The sequence below is a fragment of the Rhinoderma darwinii genome (assembly GCF_050947455.1).
Source record: "Rhinoderma darwinii isolate aRhiDar2 chromosome 5 unlocalized genomic scaffold, aRhiDar2.hap1 SUPER_5_unloc_42, whole genome shotgun sequence".
Lineage (NCBI taxonomy): Eukaryota > Metazoa > Chordata > Amphibia > Anura > Rhinodermatidae > Rhinoderma > Rhinoderma darwinii.
Genome location: NW_027461801.1, coordinates 26,632 through 50,319, shown reverse-complemented (window position 1 = coordinate 50,319; position 23,688 = coordinate 26,632). Strand labels below are relative to the sequence as shown.

The 23,688-nt window shown below is 47.7% G+C and overlaps 16 non-coding genes across 16 annotated transcripts; all 16 read right to left on the bottom strand.

The window, feature by feature from the left end:
• Nucleotides 1-699: 699 nt before the first annotated feature.
• Nucleotides 700-890, bottom strand: LOC142693329 (U2 spliceosomal RNA). The gene has a single exon (XR_012861683.1). It is a non-coding gene; the product is annotated as a U2 spliceosomal RNA (small nuclear RNA).
• A 1,292-nt stretch (nt 891-2,182) lies between these two features.
• LOC142693317 (U2 spliceosomal RNA) lies at nt 2,183-2,373 on the bottom strand. The gene has a single exon (XR_012861672.1). It is a non-coding gene; the product is annotated as a U2 spliceosomal RNA (small nuclear RNA).
• Nucleotides 2,374-3,669: 1,296 nt separating this feature from the next.
• Nucleotides 3,670-3,860, bottom strand: LOC142693305 (U2 spliceosomal RNA). The gene has a single exon (XR_012861661.1). It is a non-coding gene; the product is annotated as a U2 spliceosomal RNA (small nuclear RNA).
• A 1,288-nt stretch (nt 3,861-5,148) lies between these two features.
• On the bottom strand, nt 5,149-5,339 carry LOC142693293 (U2 spliceosomal RNA). The gene has a single exon (XR_012861650.1). It is a non-coding gene; the product is annotated as a U2 spliceosomal RNA (small nuclear RNA).
• A 1,264-nt stretch (nt 5,340-6,603) lies between these two features.
• On the bottom strand, nt 6,604-6,794 carry LOC142693281 (U2 spliceosomal RNA). The gene has a single exon (XR_012861639.1). It is a non-coding gene; the product is annotated as a U2 spliceosomal RNA (small nuclear RNA).
• Nucleotides 6,795-8,074: 1,280 nt separating this feature from the next.
• On the bottom strand, nt 8,075-8,265 carry LOC142693269 (U2 spliceosomal RNA). Its single transcript, XR_012861628.1, has one exon. It is a non-coding gene; the product is annotated as a U2 spliceosomal RNA (small nuclear RNA).
• A 1,304-nt stretch (nt 8,266-9,569) lies between these two features.
• Nucleotides 9,570-9,760, bottom strand: LOC142693256 (U2 spliceosomal RNA). The gene has a single exon (XR_012861617.1). It is a non-coding gene; the product is annotated as a U2 spliceosomal RNA (small nuclear RNA).
• A 1,284-nt stretch (nt 9,761-11,044) lies between these two features.
• On the bottom strand, nt 11,045-11,235 carry LOC142693244 (U2 spliceosomal RNA). The gene has a single exon (XR_012861606.1). It is a non-coding gene; the product is annotated as a U2 spliceosomal RNA (small nuclear RNA).
• A 1,300-nt stretch (nt 11,236-12,535) lies between these two features.
• Nucleotides 12,536-12,726, bottom strand: LOC142693232 (U2 spliceosomal RNA). Its single transcript, XR_012861595.1, has one exon. It is a non-coding gene; the product is annotated as a U2 spliceosomal RNA (small nuclear RNA).
• A 1,268-nt stretch (nt 12,727-13,994) lies between these two features.
• Nucleotides 13,995-14,185, bottom strand: LOC142693220 (U2 spliceosomal RNA). The gene has a single exon (XR_012861584.1). It is a non-coding gene; the product is annotated as a U2 spliceosomal RNA (small nuclear RNA).
• A 1,292-nt stretch (nt 14,186-15,477) lies between these two features.
• On the bottom strand, nt 15,478-15,668 carry LOC142693207 (U2 spliceosomal RNA). The gene has a single exon (XR_012861572.1). It is a non-coding gene; the product is annotated as a U2 spliceosomal RNA (small nuclear RNA).
• A 1,304-nt stretch (nt 15,669-16,972) lies between these two features.
• LOC142693195 (U2 spliceosomal RNA) lies at nt 16,973-17,163 on the bottom strand. Its single transcript, XR_012861561.1, has one exon. It is a non-coding gene; the product is annotated as a U2 spliceosomal RNA (small nuclear RNA).
• A 1,300-nt stretch (nt 17,164-18,463) lies between these two features.
• On the bottom strand, nt 18,464-18,654 carry LOC142693391 (U2 spliceosomal RNA). Its single transcript, XR_012861738.1, has one exon. It is a non-coding gene; the product is annotated as a U2 spliceosomal RNA (small nuclear RNA).
• Nucleotides 18,655-19,954: 1,300 nt separating this feature from the next.
• Nucleotides 19,955-20,145, bottom strand: LOC142693183 (U2 spliceosomal RNA). The gene has a single exon (XR_012861550.1). It is a non-coding gene; the product is annotated as a U2 spliceosomal RNA (small nuclear RNA).
• Nucleotides 20,146-21,437: 1,292 nt separating this feature from the next.
• On the bottom strand, nt 21,438-21,628 carry LOC142693171 (U2 spliceosomal RNA). The gene has a single exon (XR_012861539.1). It is a non-coding gene; the product is annotated as a U2 spliceosomal RNA (small nuclear RNA).
• A 1,308-nt stretch (nt 21,629-22,936) lies between these two features.
• Nucleotides 22,937-23,127, bottom strand: LOC142693159 (U2 spliceosomal RNA). The gene has a single exon (XR_012861528.1). It is a non-coding gene; the product is annotated as a U2 spliceosomal RNA (small nuclear RNA).
• Nucleotides 23,128-23,688: the final 561 nt, after the last annotated feature.

Here is a 23,688-nt window from a genome sequence, read left to right as displayed (position 1 = left end):
GCCTCCAGGAGGCCACAAGAGGGAGACAAGGGACTGCAAAATGGAAAATAGGCATCCACCAACTTTACAGACAACTTCTCCTTGCTCCTACAACCTCCATCCTTGCACAGTTTGTTATTCTTCTAGGTAACATAGTAACAAATCCAAATTGCTGCTCTCTTTGTAGGCAAGCAAGGCTTTGTTGCAACTGCAATTCTTACTTCTTCTTGAAATGTAGGGACGACAGTACATTCCATCACATCCATCTAGTGTACACAGGTAGGTCCATTGTGGCGGGCAGGCGAGCGGGCGGGCTGCTTTATTGGCTGTTTGCTGTTCCCCTACTCCACTCCACTATTTGACTGTTGTGCTGCATCAATCAATCAATCAATCAATCAATCAATCAATCAATCAATCAATCAGTGGCTGGCTCAGGTGCAGCTCTTTAACTTACCTAAAAGGGAGGGCGGAGAGAAGACAAGGAAGGTGAATGAGGTGTTCCAATGTGAAATGCCGGAAACACAGAAACACAGACGACACACAACAAGAGGTGGCAATCTATTCATTAATTGCATTTAATCAATGAGCTCATTATCACTCATGCATTGTCCAACAGGTGTTGAAATAATGGGATTAAAAGGGGAGATCCCTTCAGAAAGACAGAAACAATAGCAAAGACAAAAAACACTTTTGGAATCTGCTTTTAGTCAACACATAAGGAAAGGGTGCACCGGTCCTGGAAATACTGCAATACCAGGTCAATGCGTGGAGTGGACAGAGCAAGCTCTATTTCCATCTCCCTGTTCTAAAAATCCATTTAATATATGGTCCCCAGATAGGGGACGTATCAGATATTAAACTGATAAGAACAGATACTACACTTGATCTTAGCCAAAAGGCCGAGAAGCGATAACCCGAACGGGCCGCGCGTTGCCCGAGCCTGCCCGATACTGCTGTTCAGCCCTTGCAGCGATTCAGCCTACTTCTAGGCAATTCCATGGGGCCCTGCAGGCTCACACACTCACAGCTACACGGGAGGTGAATAAAGGCCGGAGAGGAAGCCAGACAGGATTTGCTTCTTTTGCTTGCACCACAATGCAGTGCTGAAAGAGGAGGAATCTACATAAAAACGCCTTCCTGGCAACGCCCAAATGCCCTGCTGCCATGCAGATAAACACTGGCAGCGGCAGCAAGTGCATGCCCACAGCCACCCCTTGTTCCTTCACACCTTGTATCAGCTGTAATCCAGTCCAGTCCAGTGCTGCCTGCTGAGCAGCACTGACCAACACTGCCTGGGCCCAGGCTTTTATCTCTGAGGCCCCATTATGATGTCAGAAAGCTGGCTCTGGAATCCTGAGGGCTCCACTATGACACGTGCAAAGTTCCGTCTGAACTTTATATAAGACGGTGAGGCTCAGTCAGTCACTCAGTGTTGCCTGAGAGGGCAACACTGCAACAGCCGGCCGCCAGGCTGTCTTTTTTTTGCACAGCTAGTTGCCTCCAGGAGGCCACAAGAGGGAGACAAGGGACTGCAAAATGGAAAATAGGCATCCACCAACTTTACAGACAACTTCTCCTTGCTCCTACAACCTCCATCCTTGCACAGTTTGTTATTCTTCTAGGTAACATAGTAACAAATCCAAATTGCTGCTCTCTTTGTAGGCAAGCAAGGCTTTGTTGCAACTGCAATTCTTACTTCTTCTTGAAATGTAGGGACGACAGTACATTCCATCACATCCATCTAGTGTACACAGGTAGGTCCATTGTGGCGGGCAGGCGAGCGGGCGGGCTGCTTTATTGGCTGTTTGCTGTTCCCCTACTCCACTCCACTATTTGACTGTTGTGCTGCATCAATCAATCAATCAATCAATCAATCAATCAATCAATCAATCAATCAATCAATCAGTGGCTGGCTCAGGTGCAGCTCTTTAACTTACCTAAAAGGGAGGGCGGAGAGAAGACAAGGAAGGTGAATGAGGTGTTCCAATGTGAAATGCCGGAAACACAGAAACACAGACGACACACAACAAGAGGTGGCAATCTATTCATTAATTGCATTTAATCAATGAGCACATTATCACTCATGCATTGTCCAACAGGTGTTGAAATAATGGGATTAAAAGGGGAGATCCCTTCAGAAAGACAGAAACAATAGCAAAGACAAAAAACACTTTTGGAATCTGCTTTTAGTCAACACATAAGGAAAGGGTGCACCGGTCCTGGAAATACTGCAATACCAGGTCAATGCGTGGAGTGGACAGAGCAAGCTCTATTTCCATCTCCCTGTTCTAAAAATCCATTTAATATATGGTCCCCAGATAGGGGACGTATCAGATATTAAACTGATAAGAACAGATACTACACTTGATCTTAGCCAAAAGGCCGAGAAGCGATAACCCGAACGGGCCGCGCGTTGCCCGAGCCTGCCCGATACTGCTGTTCAGCCCTTGCAGCGATTCAGCCTACTTCTAGGCAATTCCATGGGGCCCTGCAGGCTCACACACTCACAGCTACACGGGAGGTGAATAAAGGCCGGAGAGGAAGCCAGACAGGATTTGCTTCTTTTGCTTGCACCACAATGCAGTGCTGAAAGAGGAGGAATCTACATAAAAACGCCTTCCTGGCAACGCCCAAATGCCCTGCTGCCATGCAGATAAACACTGGCAGCGGCAGCAAGTGCATGCCCACAGCCACCCCTTGTTCCTTCACACCTTGTATCAGCTGTAATCCAGTCCAGTCCAGTGCTGCCTGCTGAGCAGCACTGACCAACACTGCCTGGGCCCAGGCTTTTATCTCTGAGGCCCCATTATGATGTCAGAAAGCTGGCTCTGGAATCCTGAGGGCTCCACTATGACACGTGCAAAGTTCCGTCTGAACTTTATATAAGACGGTGAGGCTCAGTCAGTCACTCAGTGTTGCCTGAGAGGGCAACACTGCAACAGCCGGCCGCCAGGCTGTCTTTTTTTTGCACAGCTAGTTGCCTCCAGGAGGCCACAAGAGGGAGACAAGGGACTGCAAAATGGAAAATAGGCATCCACCAACTTTACAGACAACTTCTCCTTGCTCCTACAACCTCCATCCTTGCACAGTTTGTTATTCTTCTAGGTAACATAGTAACAAATCCAAATTGCTGCTCTCTTTGTAGGCAAGCAAGGCTTTGTTGCAACTGCAATTCTTACTTCTTCTTGAAATGTAGGGACGACAGTACATTCCATCACATCCATCTAGTGTACACAGGTAGGTCCATTGTGGCGGGCAGGCGAGCGGGCGGGCTGCTTTATTGGCTGTTTGCTGTTCCCCTACTCCACTCCACTATTTGACTGTTGTGCTGCATCAATCAATCAATCAATCAATCAATTAATCAATCAATCAATCAATCAATCAATCAATCAGTGGCTGGCTCAGGTGCAGCTCTTTAACTTACCTAAAAGGGAGGGCGGAGAGAAGACAAGGAAGGTGAATGAGGTGTTCCAATGTGAAATGCCGGAAACACAGAAACACAGACGACACACAACAAGAGGTGGCAATCTATTCATTAATTGCATTTAATCAATGAGCTCATTATCACTCATGCATTGTCCAACAGGTGTTGAAATAATGGGATTAAAAGGGGAGATCCCTTCAGAAAGACAGAAACAATAGCAAAGACAAAAAACACTTTTGGAATCTGCTTTTAGTCAACACATAAGGAAAGGGTGCACCGGTCCTGGAAATACTGCAATACCAGGTCAATGCGTGGAGTGGACAGAGCAAGCTCTATTTCCATCTCCCTGTTCTAAAAATCCATTTAATATATGGTCCCCAGATAGGGGACGTATCAGATATTAAACTGATAAGAACAGATACTACACTTGATCTTAGCCAAAAGGCCGAGAAGCGATAACCCGAACGGGCCGCGCGTTGCCCGAGCCTGCCCGATACTGCTGTTCAGCCCTTGCAGCGATTCAGCCTACTTCTAGGCAATTCCATGGGGCCCTGCAGGCTCACACACTCACAGCTACACGGGAGGTGAATAAAGGCCGGAGAGGAAGCCAGACAGGATTTGCTTCTTTTGCTTGCACCACAATGCAGTGCTGAAAGAGGAGGAATCTACATAAAAACGCCTTCCTGGCAACGCCCAAATGCCCTGCTGCCATGCAGATAAACACTGGCAGCGGCAGCAAGTGCATGCCCACAGCCACCCCTTGTTCCTTCACACCTTGTATCAGCTGTAATCCAGTCCAGTCCAGTGCTGCCTGCTGAGCAGCACTGACCAACACTGCCTGGGCCCAGGCTTTTATCTCTGAGGCCCCATTATGATGTCAGAAAGCTGGCTCTGGAATCCTGAGGGCTCCACTATGACACGTGCAAAGTTCCGTCTGAACTTTATATAAGACGGTGAGGCTCAGTCAGTCACTCAGTGTTGCCTGAGAGGGCAACACTGCAACAGCCGGCCGCCAGGCTGTCTTTTTTTTGCACAGCTAGTTGCCTCCAGGAGGCCACAAGAGGGAGACAAGGGACTGCAAAATGGAAAATAGGCATCCACCAACTTTACAGACAACTTCTCCTTGCTCCTACAACCTCCATCCTTGCACAGTTTGTTATTCTTCTAGGTAACATAGTAACAAATCCAAATTGCTGCTCTCTTTGTAGGCAAGCAAGGCTTTGTTGCAACTGCAATTCTTACTTCTTCTTGAAATGTAGGGACGACAGTACATTCCATCACATCCATCTAGTGTACACAGGTAGGTCCATTGTGGCGGGCAGGCGAGCGGGCGGGCTGCTTTATTGGCTGTTTGCTGTTCCCCTACTCCACTCCACTATTTGACTGTTGTGCTGCATCAATCAATCAATCAATCAATCAATCAATCAATCAATCAATCAATCAATCAGTGGCTGGCTCAGGTGCAGCTCTTTAACTTACCTAAAAGGGAGGGCGGAGAGAAGACAAGGAAGGTGAATGAGGTGTTCCAATGTGAAATGCCGGAAACACAGAAACACAGACGACACACAACAAGAGGTGGCAATCTATTCATTAATTGCATTTAATCAATGAGCACATTATCACTCATGCATTGTCCAACAGGTGTTGAAATAATGGGATTAAAAGGGGAGATCCCTTCAGAAAGACAGAAACAATAGCAAAGACAAAAAACACTTTTGGAATCTGCTTTTAGTCAACACATAAGGAAAGGGTGCACCGGTCCTGGAAATACTGCAATACCAGGTCAATGCGTGGAGTGGACAGAGCAAGCTCTATTTCCATCTCCCTGTTCTAAAAATCCATTTAATATATGGTCCCCAGATAGGGGACGTATCAGATATTAAACTGATAAGAACAGATACTACACTTGATCTTAGCCAAAAGGCCGAGAAGCGATAACCCGAACGGGCCGCGCGTTGCCCGAGCCTGCCCGATACTGCTGTTCAGCCCTTGCAGCGATTCAGCCTACTTCTAGGCAATTCCATGGGGCCCTGCAGGCTCACACACTCACAGCTACACGGGAGGTGAATAAAGGCCGGAGAGGAAGCCAGACAGGATTTGCTTCTTTTGCTTGCACCACAATGCAGTGCTGAAAGAGGAGGAATCTACATAAAAACGCCTTCCTGGCAACGCCCAAATGCCCTGCTGCCATGCAGATAAACACTGGCAGCGGCAGCAAGTGCATGCCCACAGCCACCCCTTGTTCCTTCACACCTTGTATCAGCTGTAATCCAGTCCAGTCCAGTGCTGCCTGCTGAGCAGCACTGACCAACACTGCCTGGGCCCAGGCTTTTATCTCTGAGGCCCCATTATGATGTCAGAAAGCTGGCTCTGGAATCCTGAGGGCTCCACTATGACACGTGCAAAGTTCCGTCTGAACTTTATATAAGACGGTGAGGCTCAGTCAGTCACTCAGTGTTGCCTGATAGGGCAACACTGCAACAGCCGGCCGCCAGGCTGTCTTTTTTTTGCACAGCTAGTTGCCTCCAGGAGGCCACAAGAGGGAGACAAGGGACTGCAAAATGGAAAATAGGCATCCACCAACTTTACAGACAACTTCTCCTTGCTCCTACAACCTCCATCCTTGCACAGTTTGTTATTCTTCTAGGTAACATAGTAACAAATCCAAATTGCTGCTCTCTTTGTAGGCAAGCAAGGCTTTGTTGCAACTGCAATTCTTACTTCTTCTTGAAATGTAGGGACGACAGTACATTCCATCACATCCATCTAGTGTACACAGGTAGGTCCATTGTGGCGGGCAGGCGAGCGGGCGGGCTGCTTTATTGGCTGTTTGCTGTTCCCCTACTCCACTCCACTATTTGACTGTTGTGCTGCATCAATCAATCAATCAATCAATCAATCAGTGGCTGGCTCAGGTGCAGCTCTTTAACTTACCTAAAAGGGAGGGCGGAGAGAAGACAAGGAAGGTGAATGAGGTGTTCCAATGTGAAATGCCGGAAACACAGAAACACAGACGACACACAACAAGAGGTGGCAATCTATTCATTAATTGCATTTAATCAATGAGCTCATTATCACTCATGCATTGTCCAACAGGTGTTGAAATAATGGGATTAAAAGGGGAGATCCCTTCAGAAAGACAGAAACAATAGCAAAGACAAAAAACACTTTTGGAATCTGCTTTTAGTCAACACATAAGGAAAGGGTGCACCGGTCCTGGAAATACTGCAATACCAGGTCAATGCGTGGAGTGGACAGAGCAAGCTCTATTTCCATCTCCCTGTTCTAAAAATCCATTTAATATATGGTCCCCAGATAGGGGACGTATCAGATATTAAACTGATAAGAACAGATACTACACTTGATCTTAGCCAAAAGGCCGAGAAGCGATAACCCGAACGGGCCGCGCGTTGCCCGAGCCTGCCCGATACTGCTGTTCAGCCCTTGCAGCGATTCAGCCTACTTCTAGGCAATTCCATGGGGCCCTGCAGGCTCACACACTCACAGCTACACGGGAGGTGAATAAAGGCCGGAGAGGAAGCCAGACAGGATTTGCTTCTTTTGCTTGCACCACAATGCAGTGCTGAAAGAGGAGGAATCTACATAAAAACGCCTTCCTGGCAACGCCCAAATGCCCTGCTGCCATGCAGATAAACACTGGCAGCGGCAGCAAGTGCATGCCCACAGCCACCCCTTGTTCCTTCACACCTTGTATCAGCTGTAATCCAGTCCAGTCCAGTGCTGCCTGCTGAGCAGCACTGACCAACACTGCCTGGGCCCAGGCTTTTATCTCTGAGGCCCCATTATGATGTCAGAAAGCTGGCTCTGGAATCCTGAGGGCTCCACTATGACACGTGCAAAGTTCCGTCTGAACTTTATATAAGACGGTGAGGCTCAGTCAGTCACTCAGTGTTGCCTGAGAGGGCAACACTGCAACAGCCGGCCGCCAGGCTGTCTTTTTTTTGCACAGCTAGTTGCCTCCAGGAGGCCACAAGAGGGAGACAAGGGACTGCAAAATGGAAAATAGGCATCCACCAACTTTACAGACAACTTCTCCTTGCTCCTACAACCTCCATCCTTGCACAGTTTGTTATTCTTCTAGGTAACATAGTAACAAATCCAAATTGCTGCTCTCTTTGTAGGCAAGCAAGGCTTTGTTGCAACTGCAATTCTTACTTCTTCTTGAAATGTAGGGACGACAGTACATTCCATCACATCCATCTAGTGTACACAGGTAGGTCCATTGTGGCGGGCAGGCGAGCGGGCGGGCTGCTTTATTGGCTGTTTGCTGTTCCCCTACTCCACTCCACTATTTGACTGTTGTGCTGCATCAATCAATCAATCAATCAATCAATCAATCAATCAATCAATCAGTGGCTGGCTCAGGTGCAGCTCTTTAACTTACCTAAAAGGGAGGGCGGAGAGAAGACAAGGAAGGTGAATGAGGTGTTCCAATGTGAAATGCCGGAAACACAGAAACACAGACGACACACAACAAGAGGTGGCAATCTATTCATTAATTGCATTTAATCAATGAGCTCATTATCACTCATGCATTGTCCAACAGGTGTTGAAATAATGGGATTAAAAGGGGAGATCCCTTCAGAAAGACAGAAACAATAGCAAAGACAAAAAACACTTTTGGAATCTGCTTTTAGTCAACACATAAGGAAAGGGTGCACCGGTCCTGGAAATACTGCAATACCAGGTCAATGCGTGGAGTGGACAGAGCAAGCTCTATTTCCATCTCCCTGTTCTAAAAATCCATTTAATATATGGTCCCCAGATAGGGGACGTATCAGATATTAAACTGATAAGAACAGATACTACACTTGATCTTAGCCAAAAGGCCGAGAAGCGATAACCCGAACGGGCCGCGCGTTGCCCGAGCCTGCCCGATACTGCTGTTCAGCCCTTGCAGCGATTCAGCCTACTTCTAGGCAATTCCATGGGGCCCTGCAGGCTCACACACTCACAGCTACACGGGAGGTGAATAAAGGCCGGAGAGGAAGCCAGACAGGATTTGCTTCTTTTGCTTGCACCACAATGCAGTGCTGAAAGAGGAGGAATCTACATAAAAACGCCTTCCTGGCAACGCCCAAATGCCCTGCTGCCATGCAGATAAACACTGGCAGCGGCAGCAAGTGCATGCCCACAGCCACCCCTTGTTCCTTCACACCTTGTATCAGCTGTAATCCAGTCCAGTCCAGTGCTGCCTGCTGAGCAGCACTGACCAACACTGCCTGGGCCCAGGCTTTTATCTCTGAGGCCCCATTATGATGTCAGAAAGCTGGCTCTGGAATCCTGAGGGCTCCACTATGACACGTGCAAAGTTCCGTCTGAACTTTATATAAGACGGTGAGGCTCAGTCAGTCACTCAGTGTTGCCTGAGAGGGCAACACTGCAACAGCCGGCCGCCAGGCTGTCTTTTTTTTGCACAGCTAGTTGCCTCCAGGAGGCCACAAGAGGGAGACAAGGGACTGCAAAATGGAAAATAGGCATCCACCAACTTTACAGACAACTTCTCCTTGCTCCTACAACCTCCATCCTTGCACAGTTTGTTATTCTTCTAGGTAACATAGTAACAAATCCAAATTGCTGCTCTCTTTGTAGGCAAGCAAGGCTTTGTTGCAACTGCAATTCTTACTTCTTCTTGAAATGTAGGGACGACAGTACATTCCATCACATCCATCTAGTGTACACAGGTAGGTCCATTGTGGCGGGCAGGCGAGCGGGCGGGCTGCTTTATTGGCTGTTTGCTGTTCCCCTACTCCACTCCACTATTTGACTGTTGTGCTGCATCAATCAATCAATCAATCAATCAATCAATCAATCAATCAATCAATCAATCAATCAAGTGGCTGGCTCAGGTGTGGCTCAGGTGCAGCTCTTTAACTTACCTAAAAGGGAGGGCGGAGAGAAGACAAGGAAGGTGAATGAGGTGTTCCAATGTGAAATGCCGGAAACACAGAAACACAGACGATACACAACAAGAGGTGGCAATCTATTCATTAATTGCATTTAATCAATGAGCTCATTATCACTCATGCATTGTCCAACAGGTGTTGAAATAATGGGATTAAAAGGGGAGATCCCTTCAGAAAGACAGAAACAATAGCAAAGACAAAAAACACTTTTGGAATCTGCTTTTAGTCAACACATAAGGAAAGGGTGCACCGGTCCTGGAAATACTGCAATACCAGGTCAATGCGTGGAGTGGACAGAGCAAGCTCTATTTCCATCTCCCTGTTCTAAAAATCCATTTAATATATGGTCCCCAGATAGGGGACGTATCAGATATTAAACTGATAAGAACAGATACTACACTTGATCTTAGCCAAAAGGCCGAGAAGCGATAACCCGAACGGGCCGCGCGTTGCCCGAGCCTGCCCGATACTGCTGTTCAGCCCTTGCAGCGATTCAGCCTACTTCTAGGCAATTCCATGGGGCCCTGCAGGCTCACACACTCACAGCTACACGGGAGGTGAATAAAGGCCGGAGAGGAAGCCAGACAGGATTTGCTTCTTTTGCTTGCACCACAATGCAGTGCTGAAAGAGGAGGAATCTACATAAAAACGCCTTCCTGGCAACGCCCAAATGCCCTGCTGCCATGCAGATAAACACTGGCAGCGGCAGCAAGTGCATGCCCACAGCCACCCCTTGTTCCTTCACACCTTGTATCAGCTGTAATCCAGTCCAGTCCAGTGCTGCCTGCTGAGCAGCACTGACCAACACTGCCTGGGCCCAGGCTTTTATCTCTGAGGCCCCATTATGATGTCAGAAAGCTGGCTCTGGAATCCTGAGGGCTCCACTATGACACGTGCAAAGTTCCGTCTGAACTTTATATAAGACGGTGAGGCTCAGTCAGTCACTCAGTGTTGCCTGAGAGGGCAACACTGCAACAGCCGGCCGCCAGGCTGTCTTTTTTTTGCACAGCTAGTTGCCTCCAGGAGGCCACAAGAGGGAGACAAGGGACTGCAAAATGGAAAATAGGCATCCACCAACTTTACAGACAACTTCTCCTTGCTCCTACAACCTCCATCCTTGCACAGTTTGTTATTCTTCTAGGTAACATAGTAACAAATCCAAATTGCTGCTCTCTTTGTAGGCAAGCAAGGCTTTGTTGCAACTGCAATTCTTACTTCTTCTTGAAATGTAGGGACGACAGTACATTCCATCACATCCATCTAGTGTACACAGGTAGGTCCATTGTGGCGGGCAGGCGAGCGGGCGGGCTGCTTTATTGGCTGTTTGCTGTTCCCCTACTCCACTCCACTATTTGACTGTTGTGCTGCATCAATCAATCAATCAATCAATCAATCAATCAATCAATCAATCAATCAGTGGCTGGCTCAGGTGCAGCTCTTTAACTTACCTAAAAGGGAGGGCGGAGAGAAGACAAGGAAGGTGAATGAGGTGTTCCAATGTGAAATGCCGGAAACACAGAAACACAGACGACACACAACAAGAGGTGGCAATCTATTCATTAATTGCATTTAATCAATGAGCTCATTATCACTCATGCATTGTCCAACAGGTGTTGAAATAATGGGATTAAAAGGGGAGATCCCTTCAGAAAGACAGAAACAATAGCAAAGACAAAAAACACTTTTGGAATCTGCTTTTAGTCAACACATAAGGAAAGGGTGCACCGGTCCTGGAAATACTGCAATACCAGGTCAATGCGTGGAGTGGACAGAGCAAGCTCTATTTCCATCTCCCTGTTCTAAAAATCCATTTAATATATGGTCCCCAGATAGGGGACGTATCAGATATTAAACTGATAAGAACAGATACTACACTTGATCTTAGCCAAAAGGCCGAGAAGCGATAACCCGAACGGGCCGCGCGTTGCCCGAGCCTGCCCGATACTGCTGTTCAGCCCTTGCAGCGATTCAGCCTACTTCTAGGCAATTCCATGGGGCCCTGCAGGCTCACACACTCACAGCTACACGGGAGGTGAATAAAGGCCGGAGAGGAAGCCAGACAGGATTTGCTTCTTTTGCTTGCACCACAATGCAGTGCTGAAAGAGGAGGAATCTACATAAAAACGCCTTCCTGGCAACGCCCAAATGCCCTGCTGCCATGCAGATAAACACTGGCAGCGGCAGCAAGTGCATGCCCACAGCCACCCCTTGTTCCTTCACACCTTGTATCAGCTGTAATCCAGTCCAGTCCAGTGCTGCCTGCTGAGCAGCACTGACCAACACTGCCTGGGCCCAGGCTTTTATCTCTGAGGCCCCATTATGATGTCAGAAAGCTGGCTCTGGAATCCTGAGGGCTCCACTATGACACGTGCAAAGTTCCGTCTGAACTTTATATAAGACGGTGAGGCTCAGTCAGTCACTCAGTGTTGCCTGAGAGGGCAACACTGCAACAGCCGGCCGCCAGGCTGTCTTTTTTTTGCACAGCTAGTTGCCTCCAGGAGGCCACAAGAGGGAGACAAGGGACTGCAAAATGGAAAATAGGCATCCACCAACTTTACAGACAACTTCTCCTTGCTCCTACAACCTCCATCCTTGCACAGTTTGTTATTCTTCTAGGTAACATAGTAACAAATCCAAATTGCTGCTCTCTTTGTAGGCAAGCAAGGCTTTGTTGCAACTGCAATTCTTACTTCTTCTTGAAATGTAGGGACGACAGTACATTCCATCACATCCATCTAGTGTACACAGGTAGGTCCATTGTGGCGGGCAGGCGAGCGGGCGGGCTGCTTTATTGGCTGTTTGCTGTTCCCCTACTCCACTCCACTATTTGACTGTTGTGCTGCATCAATCAATCAATCAATCAATCAATCAATCAATCAATCAATCAATCAATCAATCAATCAATCAGTGGCTGGCTCAGGTGCAGCTCTTTAACTTACCTAAAAGGGAGGGCGGAGAGAAGACAAGGAAGGTGAATGAGGTGTTCCAATGTGAAATGCCGGAAACACAGAAACACAGACGACACACAACAAGAGGTGGCAATCTATTCATTAATTGCATTTAATCAATGAGCTCATTATCACTCATGCATTGTCCAACAGGTGTTGAAATAATGGGATTAAAAGGGGAGATCCCTTCAGAAAGACAGAAACAATAGCAAAGACAAAAAACACTTTTGGAATCTGCTTTTAGTCAACACATAAGGAAAGGGTGCACCGGTCCTGGAAATACTGCAATACCAGGTCAATGCGTGGAGTGGACAGAGCAAGCTCTATTTCCATCTCCCTGTTCTAAAAATCCATTTAATATATGGTCCCCAGATAGGGGACGTATCAGATATTAAACTGATAAGAACAGATACTACACTTGATCTTAGCCAAAAGGCCGAGAAGCGATAACCCGAACGGGCCGCGCGTTGCCCGAGCCTGCCCGATACTGCTGTTCAGCCCTTGCAGCGATTCAGCCTACTTCTAGGCAATTCCATGGGGCCCTGCAGGCTCACACACTCACAGCTACACGGGAGGTGAATAAAGGCCGGAGAGGAAGCCAGACAGGATTTGCTTCTTTTGCTTACACCACAATGCAGTGCTGAAAGAGGAGGAATCTACATAAAAACGCCTTCCTGGCAACGCCCAAATGCCCTGCTGCCATGCAGATAAACACTGGCAGCGGCAGCAAGTGCATGCCCACAGCCACCCCTTGTTCCTTCACACCTTGTATCAGCTGTAATCCAGTCCAGTCCAGTGCTGCCTGCTGAGCAGCACTGACCAACACTGCCTGGGCCCAGGCTTTTATCTCTGAGGCCCCATTATGATGTCAGAAAGCTGGCTCTGGAATCCTGAGGGCTCCACTATGACACGTGCAAAGTTCCGTCTGAACTTTATATAAGACGGTGAGGCTCAGTCAGTCACTCAGTGTTGCCTGAGAGGGCAACACTGCAACAGCCGGCCGCCAGGCTGTCTTTTTTTTGCACAGCTAGTTGCCTCCAGGAGGCCACAAGAGGGAGACAAGGGACTGCAAAATGGAAAATAGGCATCCACCAACTTTACAGACAACTTCTCCTTGCTCCTACAACCTCCATCCTTGCACAGTTTGTTATTCGTCTAGGTAACATAGTAACAAATCCAAATTGCTGCTCTCTTTGTAGGCAAGCAAGGCTTTGTTGCAACTGCAATTCTTACTTCTTCTTGAAATGTAGGGACGACAGTACATTCCATCACATCCATCTAGTGTACACAGGTAGGTCCATTGTGGCGGGCAGGCGAGCGGGCGGGCTGCTTTATTGGCTGTTTGCTGTTCCCCTACTCCACTCCACTATTTGACTGTTGTGCTGCATCAATCAATCAATCAATCAATCAATCAATCAGTGGCTGGCTCAGGTGCAGCTCTTTAACTTACCTAAAAGGGAGGGCGGAGAGAAGACAAGGAAGGTGAATGAGGTGTTCCAATGTGAAATGCCGGAAACACAGAAACACAGACGACACACAACAAGAGGTGGCAATCTATTCATTAATTGCATTTAATCAATGAGCTCATTATCACTCATGCATTGTCCAACAGGTGTTGAAATAATGGGATTAAAAGGGGAGATCCCTTCAGAAAGACAGAAACAATAGCAAAGACAAAAAACACTTTTGGAATCTGCTTTTAGTCAACACATAAGGAAAGGGTGCACCGGTCCTGGAAATACTGCAATACCAGGTCAATGCGTGGAGTGGACAGAGCAAGCTCTATTTCCATCTCCCTGTTCTAAAAATCCATTTAATATATGGTCCCCAGATAGGGGACGTATCAGATATTAAACTGATAAGAACAGATACTACACTTGATCTTAGCCAAAAGGCCGAGAAGCGATAACCCGAACGGGCCGCGCGTTGCCCGAGCCTGCCCGATACTGCTGTTCAGCCCTTGCAGCGATTCAGCCTACTTCTAGGCAATTCCATGGGGCCCTGCAGGCTCACACACTCACAGCTACACGGGAGGTGAATAAAGGCCGGAGAGGAAGCCAGACAGGATTTGCTTCTTTTGCTTGCACCACAATGCAGTGCTGAAAGAGGAGGAATCTACATAAAAACGCCTTCCTGGCAACGCCCAAATGCCCTGCTGCCATGCAGATAAACACTGGCAGCGGCAGCAAGTGCATGCCCACAGCCACCCCTTGTTCCTTCACACCTTGTATCAGCTGTAATCCAGTCCAGTCCAGTGCTGCCTGCTGAGCAACACTGACCAACACTGCCTGGGCCCAGGCTTTTATCTCTGAGGCCCCATTATGATGTCAGAAAGCTGGCTCTGGAATCCTGAGGGCTCCACTATGACACGTGCAAAGTTCCGTCTGAACTTTATATAAGACGGTGAGGCTCAGTCAGTCACTCAGTGTTGCCTGAGAGGGCAACACTGCAACAGCCGGCCGCCAGGCTGTCTTTTTTTTGCACAGCTAGTTGCCTCCAGGAGGCCACAAGAGGGAGACAAGGGACTGCAAAATGGAAAATAGGCATCCACCAACTTTACAGACAACTTCTCCTTGCTCCTACAACCTCCATCCTTGCACAGTTTGTTATTCTTCTAGGTAACATAGTAACAAATCCAAATTGCTGCTCTCTTTGTAGGCAAGCAAGGCTTTGTTGCAACTGCAATTCTTACTTCTTCTTGAAATGTAGGGACGACAGTACATTCCATCACATCCATCTAGTGTACACAGGTAGGTCCATTGTGGCGGGCAGGCGAGCGGGCGGGCTGCTTTATTGGCTGTTTGCTGTTCCCCTACTCCACTCCACTATTTGACTGTTGTGCTGCATCAATCAATCAATCAATCAATCAATCAATCAATCAATCAATCAATCAATCAATCAGTGGCTGGCTCAGGTGCAGCTCTTTAACTTACCTAAAAGGGAGGGCGGAGAGAAGACAAGGAAGGTGAATGAGGTGTTCCAATGTGAAATGCCGGAAACACAGAAACACAGACGACACACAACAAGAGGTGGCAATCTATTCATTAATTGCATTTAATCAATGAGCTCATTATCACTCATGCATTGTCCAACAGGTGTTGAAATAATGGGATTAAAAGGGGAGATCCCTTCAGAAAGACAGAAACAATAGCAAAGACAAAAAACACTTTTGGAATCTGCTTTTAGTCAACACATAAGGAAAGGGTGCACCGGTCCTGGAAATACTGCAATACCAGGTCAATGCGTGGAGTGGACAGAGCAAGCTCTATTTCCATCTCCCTGTTCTAAAAATCCATTTAATATATGGTCCCCAGATAGGGGACGTATCAGATATTAAACTGATAAGAACAGATACTACACTTGATCTTAGCCAAAAGGCCGAGAAGCGATAACCCGAACGGGCCGCGCGTTGCCCGAGCCTGCCCGATACTGCTGTTCAGCCCTTGCAGCGATTCAGCCTACTTCTAGGCAATTCCATGGGGCCCTGCAGGCTCACACACTCACAGCTACACGGGAGGTGAATAAAGGCCGGAGAGGAAGCCAGACAGGATTTGCTTCTTTTGCTTGCACCACAATGCAGTGCTGAAAGAGGAGGAATCTACATAAAAACGCCTTCCTGGCAACGCCCAAATGCCCTGCTGCCATGCAGATAAACACTGGCAGCGGCAGCAAGTGCATGCCCACAGCCACCCCTTGTTCCTTCACACCTTGTATCAGCTGTAATCCAGTCCAGTCCAGTGCTGCCTGCTGAGCAGCACTGACCAACACTGCCTGGGCCCAGGCTTTTATCTCTGAGGCCCCATTATGATGTCAGAAAGCTGGCTCTGGAATCCTGAGGGCTCCACTATGACACGTGCAAAGTTCCGTCTGAACTTTATATAAGACGGTGAGGCTCAGTCAGTCACTCAGTGTTGCCTGAGAGGGCAACACTGCAACAGCCGGCCGCCAGGCTGTCTTTTTTTTGCACAGCTAGTTGCCTCCAGGAGGCCACAAGAGGGAGACAAGGGACTGCAAAATGGAAAATAGGCATCCACCAACTTTACAGACAACTTCTCCTTGCTCCTACAACCTCCATCCTTGCACAGTTTGTTATTCTTCTAGGTAACATAGTAACAAATCCAAATTGCTGCTCTCTTTGTAGGCAAGCAAGGCTTTGTTGCAACTGCAATTCTTACTTCTTCTTGAAATGTAGGGACGACAGTACATTCCATCACATCCATCTAGTGTACACAGGTAGGTCCATTGTGGCGGGCAGGCGAGCGGGCGGGCTGCTTTATTGGCTGTTTGCTGTTCCCCTACTCCACTCCACTATTTGACTGTTGTGCTGCATCAATCAATCAATAAATCAATCAATCAATCAATCAATCAATCAATCAATCAATCAATCAATCAATCAGTGGCTGGCTCAGGTGCAGCTCTTTAACTTACCTAAAAGGGAGGGCGGAGAGAAGACAAGGAAGGTGAATGAGGTGTTCCAATGTGAAATGCCGGAAACACAGAAACACAGACGACACACAACAAGAGGTGGCAATCTATTCATTAATTGCATTTAATCAATGAGCTCATTATCACTCATGCATTGTCCAACAGGTGTTGAAATAATGGGATTAAAAGGGGAGATCCCTTCAGAAAGACAGAAACAATAGCAAAGACAAAAAACACTTTTGGAATCTGCTTTTAGTCAACACATAAGGAAAGGGTGCACCGGTCCTGGAAATACTGCAATACCAGGTCAATGCGTGGAGTGGACAGAGCAAGCTCTATTTCCATCTCCCTGTTCTAAAAATCCATTTAATATATGGTCCCCAGATAGGGGACGTATCAGATATTAAACTGATAAGAACAGATACTACACTTGATCTTAGCCAAAAGGCCGAGAAGCGATAACCCGAACGGGCCGCGCGTTGCCCGAGCCTGCCCGATACTGCTGTTCAGCCCTTGCAGCGATTCAGCCTACTTCTAGGCAATTCCATGGGGCCCTGCAGGCTCACACACTCACAGCTACACGGGAGGTGAATAAAGGCCGGAGAGGAAGCCAGACAGGATTTGCTTCTTTTGCTTGCACCACAATGCAGTGCTGAAAGAGGAGGAATCTACATAAAAACGCCTTCCTGGCAACGCCCAAATGCCCTGCTGCCATGCAGATAAACACTGGCAGCGGCAGCAAGTGCATGCCCACAGCCACCAATTGTTCCTTCACACCTTGTATCAGCTGTAATCCAGTCCAGTCCAGTGCTGCCTGCTGAGCAGCACTGACCAACACTGCCTGGGCCCAGGCTTTTATCTCTGAGGCCCCATTATGATGTCAGAAAGCTGGCTCTGGAATCCTGAGGGCTCCACTATGACACGTGCAAAGTTCCGTCTGAACTTTATATAAGACGGTGAGGCTCAGTCAGTCACTCAGTGTTGCCTGAGAGGGCAACACTGCAACAGCCGGCCGCCAGGCTGTCTTTTTTTTGCACAGCTAGTTGCCTCCAGGAGGCCACAAGAGGGAGACAAGGGACTGCAAAATGGAAAATAGGCATCCACCAACTTTACAGACAACTTCTCCTTGCTCCTACAACCTCCATCCTTGCACAGTTTGTTATTCTTCTAGGTAACATAGTAACAAATCCAAATTGCTGCTCTCTTTGTAGGCAAGCAAGGCTTTGTTGCAACTGCAATTCTTACTTCTTCTTGAAATGTAGGGACGACAGTACATTCCATCACATCCATCTAGTGTACACAGGTAGGTCCATTGTGGCGGGCAGGCGAGCGGGCGGGCTGCTTTATTGGCTGTTTGCTGTTCCCCTACTCCACTCCACTATTTGACTGTTGTGCTGCATCAATCAATCAATCAATCAATCAATCAATCAATCAATCAATCAATCAATCAATCAATCAATCAGTGGCTGGCTCAGGTGCAGCTCTTTAACTTACCTAAAAGGGAGGGCGGAGAGAAGACAAGGAAGGTGAATGAGGTGTTCCAATGTGAAATGCCGGAAACACAGAAACACAGACGACACACAACAAGAGGTGGCAATCTATTCATTAATTGCATTTAATCAATGAGCTCATTATCACTCATGCATTGTCCAACAGGTGTTGAAATAATGGGATTAAAAGGGGAGATCCCTTCAGAAAGACAGAAACAATAGCAAAGACAAAAAACACTTTTGGAATCTGCTTTTAGTCAACACATAAGGAAAGGGTGCACCGGTCCTGGAAATACTGCAATACCAGGTCAATGCGTGGAGTGGACAGAGCAAGCTCTATTTCCATCTCCCTGTTCTAAAAATCCATTTAATATATGGTCCCCAGATAGGGGATGTATCAGATATTAAACTGATAAGAACAGATACTACACTTGATCTTAGCCAAAAGGCCGAGAAGCGATAACCCGAACGGGCCGCGCGTTGCCCGAGCCTGCCCGATACTGCTGTTCAGCCCTTGCAGCGATTCAGCCTACTTCTAGGCAATTCCATGGGGCCCTGCAGGCTCACACACTCACAGCTACACGGGAGGTGAATAAAGGCCGGAGAGGAAGCCAGACAGGATTTGCTTCTTTTGCTTGCACCACAATGCAGTGCTGAAAGAGGAGGAATCTACATAAAAACGCCTTCCTGGCAACGCCCAAATGCCCTGCTGCCATGCAGATAAACACTGGCAGCGGCAGCAAGTGCATGCCCACAGCCACCCCTTGTTCCTTCACACCTTGTATCAGCTGTAATCCAGTCCAGACCAGTGCTGCCTGCTGAGCAGCACTGACCAACACTGCCTGGGCCCAGGCTTTTATCTCTGAGGCCCCATTATGATGTCAGAAAGCTGGCTCTGGAATCCTGAGGGCTCCACTATGACACGTGCAAAGTTCCGTCTGAACTTTATATAAGACGGTGAGGCTCAGTCAGTCACTCAGTGTTGCCTGAGAGGGCAACACTGCAACAGCCGGCCGCCAGGCTGTCTTTTTTTTGCACAGCTAGTTGCCTCCAGGAGGCCACAAGAGGGAGACAAGGGACTGCAAAATGGAAAATAGGCATCCACCAACTTTACAGACAACTTCTCCTTGCTCCTACAACCTCCATCCTTGCACAGTTTGTTATTCTTCTAGGTAACATAGTAACAAATCCAAATTGCTGCTCTCTTTGTAGGCAAGCAAGGCTTTGTTGCAACTGCAATTCTTACTTCTTCTTGAAATGTAGGGACGACAGTACATTCCATCACATCCATCTAGTGTACACAGGTAGGTCCATTGTGGCGGGCAGGCGAGCGGGCGGGCTGCTTTATTGGCTGTTTGCTGTTCCCCTACTCCACTCCACTATTTGACTGTTGTGCTGCATCAATCAATCAATAAATCAATCAATCAATCAATCAATCAATCAATCAATCAATCAATCAATCAGTGGCTGGCTCAGGTGCAGCTCTTTAACTTACCTAAAAGGGAGGGCGGAGAGAAGACAAGGAAGGTGAATGAGGTGTTCCAATGTGAAATGCCGGAAACACAGAAACACAGACGACACACAACAAGAGGTGGCAATCTATTCATTAATTGCATTTAATCAATGAGCTCATTATCACTCATGCATTGTCCAACAGGTGTTGAAATAATGGGATTAAAAGGGGAGATCCCTTCAGAAAGACAGAAACAATAGCAAAGACAAAAAACACTTTTGGAATCTGCTTTTAGTCAACACATAAGGAAAGGGTGCACCGGTCCTGGAAATACTGCAATACCAGGTCAATGCGTGGAGTGGACAGAGCAAGCTCTATTTCCATCTCCCTGTTCTAAAAATCCATTTAATATATGGTCCCCAGATAGGGGACGTATCAGATATTAAACTGATAAGAACAGATACTACACTTGATCTTAGCCAAAAGGCCGAGAAGCGATAACCCGAACGGGCCGCGCGTTGCCCGAGCCTGCCCGATACTGCTGTTCAGCCCTTGCAGCGATTCAGCCTACTTCTAGGCAATTCCATGGGGCCCTGCAGGCTCACACACTCACAGCTACACGGGAGGTGAATAAAGGCCGGAGAGGAAGCCAGACAGGATTTGCTTCTTTTGCTTGCACCACAATGCAGTGCTGAAAGAGGAGGAATCTACATAAAAACGCCTTCCTGGCAACGCCCAAATGCCCTGCTGCCATGCAGATAAACACTGGCAGCGGCAGCAAGTGCATGCCCACAGCCACCCCTTGTTCCTTCACACCTTGTATCAGCTGTAATCCAGTCCAGTCCAGTGCTGCCTGCTGAGCAGCACTGACCAACACTGCCTGGGCCCAGGCTTTTATCTCTGAGGCCCCATTATGATGTCAGAAAGCTGGCTCTGGAATCCTGAGGGCTCCACTATGACACGTGCAAAGTTCCGTCTGAACTTTATATAAGACGGTGAGGCTCAGTCAGTCACTCAGTGTTGCCTGAGAGGGCAACACTGCAACAGCCGGCCGCCAGGCTGTCTTTTTTTTGCACAGCTAGTTGCCTCCAGGAGGCCACAAGAGGGAGACAAGGGACTGCAAAATGGAAAATAGGCATCCACCAACTTTACAGACAACTTCTCCTTGCTCCTACAACCTCCATCCTTGCACAGTTTGTTATTCTTCTAGGTAACATAGTAACAAATCCAAATTGCTGCTCTCTTTGTAGGCAAGCAAGGCTTTGTTGCAACTGCAATTCTTACTTCTTCTTGAAATGTAGGGACGACAGTACATTCCATCACATCCATCTAGTGTACACAGGTAGGTCCATTGTGGCGGGCAGGCGAGCGGGCGGGCTGCTTTATTGGCTGTTTGCTGTTCCCCTACTCCACTCCACTATTTGACTGTTGTGCTGCATCAATCAATCAATCAATCAATCAATTAATCAATCAATCAATCAATCAATCAATCAGTGGCTGGCTCAGGTGCAGCTCTTTAACTTACCTAAAAGGGAGGGCGGAGAGAAGACAAGGAAGGTGAATGAGGTGTTCCAATGTGAAATGCCGGAAACACAGAAACACAGACGACACACAACAAGAGGTGGCAATCTATTCATTAATTGCATTTAATCAATGAGCTCATTATCACTCATGCATTGTCCAACAGGTGTTGAAATAATGGGATTAAAAGGGGAGATCCCTTCAGAAAGACAGAAACAATAGCAAAGACAAAAAACACTTTTGGAATCTGCTTTTAGTCAACACATAAGGAAAGGGTGCACCGGTCCTGGAAATACTGCAATACCAGGTCAATGCGTGGAGTGGACAGAGCAAGCTCTATTTCCATCTCCCTGTTCTAAAAATCCATTTAATATATGGTCCCCAGATAGGGGACGTATCAGATATTAAACTGATAAGAACAGATACTACACTTGATCTTAGCCAAAAGGCCGAGAAGCGATAACCCGAACGGGCCGCGCGTTGCCCGAGCCTGCCCGATACTGCTGTTCAGCCCTTGCAGCGATTCAGCCTACTTCTAGGCAATTCCATGGGGCCCTGCAGGCTCACACACTCACAGCTACACGGGAGGTGAATAAAGGCCGGAGAGGAAGCCAGACAGGATTTGCTTCTTTTGCTTGCACCACAATGCAGTGCTGAAAGAGGAGGAATCTACATAAAAACGCCTTCCTGGCAACGCCCAAATGCCCTGCTGCCATGCAGATAAACACTGGCAGCGGCAGCAAGTGCATGCCCACAGCCACCCCTTGTTCCTTCACACCTTGTATCAGCTGTAATCCAGTCCAGTCCAGTGCTGCCTGCTGAGCAGCACTGACCAACACTGCCTGGGCCCAGGCTTTTATCTCTGAGGCCCCATTATGATGTCAGAAAGCTGGCTCTGGAATCCTGAGGGCTCCACTATGACACGTGCAAAGTTCCGTCTGAACTTTATATAAGACGGTGAGGCTCAGTCAGTCACTCAGTGTTGCCTGAGAGGGCAACACTGCAACAGCCGGCCGCCAGGCTGTCTTTTTTTTGCACAGCTAGTTGCCTCCAGGAGGCCACAAGAGGGAGACAAGGGACTGCAAAATGGAAAATAGGCATCCACCAACTTTACAGACAACTTCTCCTTGCTCCTACAACCTCCATCCTTGCACAGTTTGTTATTCTTCTAGGTAACATAGTAACAAATCCAAATTGCTGCTCTCTTTGTAGGCAAGCAAGGCTTTGTTGCAACTGCAATTCTTACTTCTTCTTGAAATGTAGGGACGACAGTACATTCCATCACATCCATCTAGTGTACACAGGTAGGTCCATTGTGGCGGGCAGGCGAGCGGGCGGGCTGCTTTATTGGCTGTTTGCTGTTCCCCTACTCCACTCCACTATTTGACTGTTGTGCTGCATCAATCAATCAATCAATCAATCAATCAATCAATCAATCAATCAATCAATCAATCAATCAATCAATCAATCAGTGGCTGGCTCAGGTGCAGCTCTTTAACTTACCTAAAAGGGAGGGCGGAGAGAAGACAAGGAAGGTGAATGAGGTGTTCCAATGTGAAATGCCGGAAACACAGAAACACAGACGACACACAACAAGAGGTGGCAATCTATTCATTAATTGCATTTAATCAATGAGCTCATTATCACTCATGCATTGTCCAACAGGTGTTGAAATAATGGGATTAAAAGGGGAGATCCCTTCAGAAAGACAGAAACAATAGCAAAGACAAAAAACACTTTTGGAATCTGCTTTTAGTCAACACATAAGGAAAGGGTGCACCGGTCCTGGAAATACTGCAATACCAGGTCAATGCGTGGAGTGGACAGAGCAAGCTCTATTTCCATCTCCCTGTTCTAAAAATCCATTTAATATATGGTCCCCAGATAGGGGACGTATCAGATATTAAACTGATAAGAACAGATACTACACTTGATCTTAGCCAAAAGGCCGAGAAGCGATAACCCGAACGGGCCGCGCGTTGCCCGAGCCTGCCCGATACTGCTGTTCAGCCCTTGCAGCGATTCAGCCTACTTCTAGGCAATTCCATGGGGCCCTGCAGGCTCACACACTCACAGCTACACGGGAGGTGAATAAAGGCCGGAGAGGAAGCCAGACAGGATTTGCTTCTTTTGCTTGCACCACAATGCAGTGCTGAAAGAGGAGGAATCTACATAAAAACGCCTTCCTGGCAACGCCCAAATGCCCTGCTGCCATGCAGATAAACACTGGCAGCGGCAGCAAGTGCATGCCCACAGCCACCCCTTGTTCCTTCACACCTTGTATCAGCTGTAATCCAGTCCAGTCCAGTGCTGCCTGCTGAGCAGCACTGACCAACACTGCCTGGGCCCAGGCTTTTATCTCTGAGGCCCCATTATGATGTCAGAAAGCTGGCTCTGGAATCCTGAGGGCTCCACTATGACACGTGCAAAGTTCCGTCTGAACTTTATATAAGACGGTGAGGCTCAGTCAGTCACTCAGTGTTGCCTGAGAGGGCAACACTGCAACAGCCGGCCGCCAGGC